This window comes from Rhinoraja longicauda, unplaced genomic scaffold, assembly GCF_053455715.1.
Source record: "Rhinoraja longicauda isolate Sanriku21f unplaced genomic scaffold, sRhiLon1.1 Scf000973, whole genome shotgun sequence".
Classification (NCBI taxonomy): domain Eukaryota; kingdom Metazoa; phylum Chordata; class Chondrichthyes; order Rajiformes; family Arhynchobatidae; genus Rhinoraja; species Rhinoraja longicauda.
Genome location: NW_027602189.1, coordinates 15,001 through 20,000, shown reverse-complemented (window position 1 = coordinate 20,000; position 5,000 = coordinate 15,001).

Here is a 5,000-nt window from a genome sequence, read left to right as displayed (position 1 = left end):
CCCTCCCCCCCCCCGCCCGACTGACGACCCTGCGGGCCCGGCGACCCGGTGTCCCGTTGCCGCGCGGGGAGTGATCCTCGGGGCCGTGCCGGGCGGGCCCAGCGACACGAAGAGAGTGGGGGGGGGGTCGGAGGGAGTGGCACTGGGGAGAGAGGGGTGGGGGAGAGAGTGCCCCCCCCCCATTAGGGGCGAGTTTATGCAGTCATCAGAGTTTATACCTAACCTCATGATGCTTTATTAGCCGGATAGGCTGTCTGACCTCGCCCCCAGTCCCTACTCCTTCCACTGGATTCTTCTTATACCCTCTTTTTCTTCGTGCCCCCCCCCCCCCCCCCCCCACGCAGGGAGGGTTCCAAGAGGGAGGAGGGAGGGAGGGAGTCCCGGGGCCGTGAGAGAGAGAGAGCCTCATTAGCTGCTAGGTTCACCTCATTAGCTGCTAGCTAACGCGTCAGACCTTTTACATTCTTTAGAGGATTGAAACCTCAGGGCCTTTAACCCCCGTTCACCGTTTACACTCAACGATCCTTCCGAACAAAACCCTTACACATCTGTCCGTCCAACTGACCCCCGAGATACCTAACACGCAGATTAACACGTCAGCGGTGATCGGCGTGTCATAGAGGAGTCACAAAGACGGGCAAAATAGAGTGGTTGAATAAAAAATACTCACTCAATTGGCCGTGATTTAACGTAGCACACAATGATGCCAAGCCCATGCAAAGTCCAGTGGCCCAAGCAAACAAATAAGATAGATCTGGCTCGGCGTTCCTCATCTCCACATCGTCACCCAGCACGCCGACGCCCAATAACAATTCCCCCGCAAATTGTGCACCTCGAGCGGCAGTACTTTAAACGGCGCCGTCTTCGGCGTGGACGGCATGAACCAAGTCGGCAAGCATCGTCACCCAGCACACAGACGTCCACTAACAATTCCTCCCCCCTGCAAATTGCGCGCCGCGAACGGCAGTACTTTCAAGTATGCCGCCTTCGGCGGGGACATCGTGAACCAAATCGGCAGGCAGGCGTCGTCAGCCGGTCGACCGACCCCCAGTTGCATTGCCCCAACGGCCATTGTGCACTTCGAACAGAACAGTGCTTTTAAAATATTCCGCCTGCCGCGTGTACATCATGAAACAAATGGAAAGGACGAACCGGGCGTGCAACCGATGCACGGAGAGTGACAGGTCGTCAAGCAAGTCCGTGGCAATCCGTCGGCCGACTCGGCCGCGGCCAGCAGAGGCGTTTTGGCCCGGGCGCGCCGAACTTTGCGCGCCCTCGGTATGCGTAACACTAGCACATGCCTTCAAAACTCACTACAAAATAACCCCAAAGTATGCCGCCTTCCCCGTGGGCCTTGTTACCAATATCTTGCCCTGCTTCCTGATGCCCTTATGGGGTCGGCTCTGTTCTTGCAGAACCCTCAGGTGGTGCAGAGTCTGGGCCATTTTATCAATATCTTGCCCTGATTCCTGATGCCCTTATGGGGTCGGCTCTGTTCTTGCAGAACCCTGAGGTGGTGCAGAGTCTGCGCCTTGTTATCAATATCTTGCCCTGCTTCCTGAAACCCTTATGGGGTTGGTTCTGTTACAAAACCCTCAGGTGGTGCAGAGTCTGGGCCACTTTATAAATAACTCTGCCTGCATTAGGGTCAGGGTCAGGGTTAGGGTTAGGGTTAGGGTTAGGGTTAGGGTTAGGGTTAGGGTTAGGGTTAGGGTTAGGGTTAGGGTTAGGGTTAGGGTTAGGGTTAGGGTTAGGGTTAGGGTTAGGGTTAGGGGTAGGGGTAGGGGTAGCGGTAGGGGTAGGGGTAGGGGTAGGGGTAGTTTGAACTACTGCCGCTCCAGGCGCGCACTGTGCGTGGGTAATTTTCAGTGGGCGTCGGTGTGCTGGGTGACGATGCCGCCCAGACTCTGCACCACCTGAGGGATCTGCAAGAACAGAGCCGAACCCGCAAGGGTATCGGGAAGCAGGGCAAGATATTGATAACAAGGCCCAGACTCTGCACCACCCGAGGGTTCTGCAAGAACAGAGCCGACCCCATAAGGGTATCAGGAAGCAGGGTGAGATAGTGACACCATTTGTAAAACCGGCAAATCCCACCCAGGAAACATTGCAAAAATTGGCCTCTAATGCTGGAACGTGGGTAAAGCCAAACAAACACGACACGTTTTAAAAGAACGTTACTAAAACAGCCTGGGATATGCCCATGACAAAGGATAGGCCGAACCTCACCAGAAAAAAAGAGAGGGAGACCACGGCAGAGCTGAGGGATAAACATGAGATGGTGATAAAACCAGCAGACGAGGGGAGCAGTAGGGTTACAAATTAATGTCAATATGGGGCCTGCTCCCACTGGGTAATAGACAAAAACATAGAACAGGGTGACAGGAGAGACTGGATAGCACAGAGGATAACCCGTGAGCGAAATAATGGGGTGTATGCAGTTCAATGTAAGGAGTGTACCTTACGGTACATAGGCGAAACAGGTAAAACAGCCTCAGCGGTGATCGACGTGTCAAAGAGGAGTCACAAAGACGGGCAAAATAAAGTGGTTGATTATAGACAATAGACAATAGACAATAGGTGCAGGAGTCGGCCATTCAGCCCTTCGAGCCAGCACCGCCATTCAATGCGATCATGGCTGATCACTCTCAATCAGTACCCCGTTCCTGCCTTCTCCCCATACCCCCTCACTCCGTTATCCTTAAGAGCTCTATCCAGCTCTCTCTTGAAAGCATCCAACGAACTGGCCTCCACTGCCTTCTGAGGCAGAGAATTCCACACCTTCACCACTCTCTGACTGAAAAGGTTCTTCCTCATCTCCGTTCTAAATGGCCTACCCCTTATTCTTAAACGGTGGCCCCTTGTTCTGGACTCCCCCAACATTGGGAACATGTTTCCTGCCTCTAATGTGTCCAATCCCCTAATTATCGTATATGTTTCAATAAGATCCCCCCTCATTCTTCTAAATACCAGTGTATACAAGCCCAATCGCTCCAGCCTTTCAACATACGACCGTCCCGCCATTCCGGGAATTAACCTAGTGAACCTACGCTGCACGCCCTCCATAGCAAGAATATCCTTCCTCAAATTTGGAGACCAAAACTGCACACAGTACTCCAGGTGCGGTCTCACCAGGGCCCGCTACAACTGTAGAAGGACCTCTTTGCTCCTATACTCAACTCCTCTGGTTACGAAGGCCAACATTCCATTGGCTTTCTTCACTGCCTGCTGTACCTGCATGCTTCCTTTCATTGACTGATGCACTAGGACATCCAGATCTCGTTGAACTCCCCCTCCTCCTAACTTGACACCATTCAGACAATAATCTGCCTTTCTACTCTTACTTCCAAAGTGAATAACCTCGCACTTATCTACATTAAACTGCATCTGCCATGTATCCGCCCACTCACACAACCTGTCCAAGTCATCCTGCAGCCTTATTGCATCTTCCTCACAATTCACACTACCCTCCAGCTTAGTATCATCTGCAAATTTGCTAATGGTACTTTTAATCCCTCCGTCTAAGTCATTAATGCATATCGTAAATAGCTGGGGTCCCAGCACCGAACCTTGCGGTACCCCACTGGTCACTGCCTGCCATTCCGAGAGGGACCCATTTATACCCACTCTTTGCTTTCCGTCTGTCAACCAATTTTCTATCCATGTCAGTACCCTACCCCCAATACCACGTGCCCTAATTTTGCCCACTAATCTCCTATGTGGGAGCTTGTCGAAGGCTTTCTGAAAGTCGAGGTACACCACGTCCACTGACTCTCCCCTGTCAATTTTCCTAGTTACATCCTCAAAACATTCCAGTAGATTTGTCAAGCATGATTTCCCCTTCGTAAATCCATGCTGACTCGCAATGATCCTGTTACTGCTATCCAAATGCTCAGCAATTTCGTCTTTTCTAATTGACTCCAGCATCTTCCCCACCACTGATGTCAGACTAACTGGTCTATAATTACCCGTTTTCTCTCTCCCTCCCTTCTTAAAAAGTGGGATAACATTTGCTATCCTCCAATCCACAGGAACTGATCCTGAATCTATATAGAACATTGAAAAATGATCTCCAATGCTTCCACTATTTCTAGAGCCACCTCCTTAGGTACCCTGGGATGCAGACCATCAGGCCCTGGGGATTTATCAGCCTTCAGTCCCATCAGTCTACCCAAAACCATTTCCTGCCTAATGTGGATTTCCTTCAGTTCCTCCATCACCCTAGGTTCTCCGGCCCCTAGAACATTTGGGAGATTGTGTGTATCTTCCTCAGTGAAGACAGACCCAAAGTAACGGTTTAACTCGTCTGCCATTTCTTTGTTCCCCATAATAAATTCCCCCGTTTCTGTCTTCAAGGGACCCACATTTGCCTTGACTATTTTTTCCCTCTTCACGTACCTAAAAAAACTTTTGCTATCCTCCTTTATATTATTGGCTAGTTTACCCTCGCACCTCATCTTTTCTCCCCGCATTGCCTCTTTAGTTAACTTTTGTTGCTCTTTAAAAGAGTCCCAATCCTCTGTCTTCCCACTCTTCTTTGCTATGTTATACCTCCTCTCCTTAATTTTTATGCTGTCCCTGACTTCCCTTGTCAGCCACAGGTGTCTCTTACTCCCCTTAGAGTCTTTCCACCTCTTTGGAATAAATTGATCCTGCAACCTCTGCATTATTCCCTGGAATACCTGCCATTGCTGTTCTACCGTCTTCCCTGCTAGGGCCTCCTTCCAGTCAATTTTGGCCAGCTCCCGCCTCATGCCTCTGTAATCCCCTTTGCTATACTGTAATACAGACACTTCCGATTTTCCCTTCTACCTTTCCATTTGCAGAGTAAAACTTATCGTGTTGTGATCACTGCCTCCTAACGGCTCTTTTACCTCTAGTCCCCTTATCAGATCAGGATCATTAAAAACACTCACTCTATTGGCCGTGATTTAACCTAGCACACAGTGTTGCAAAGCCCATGCAAAGTCCAGTGGGCCAAGCAAACAAATAAGATAGAT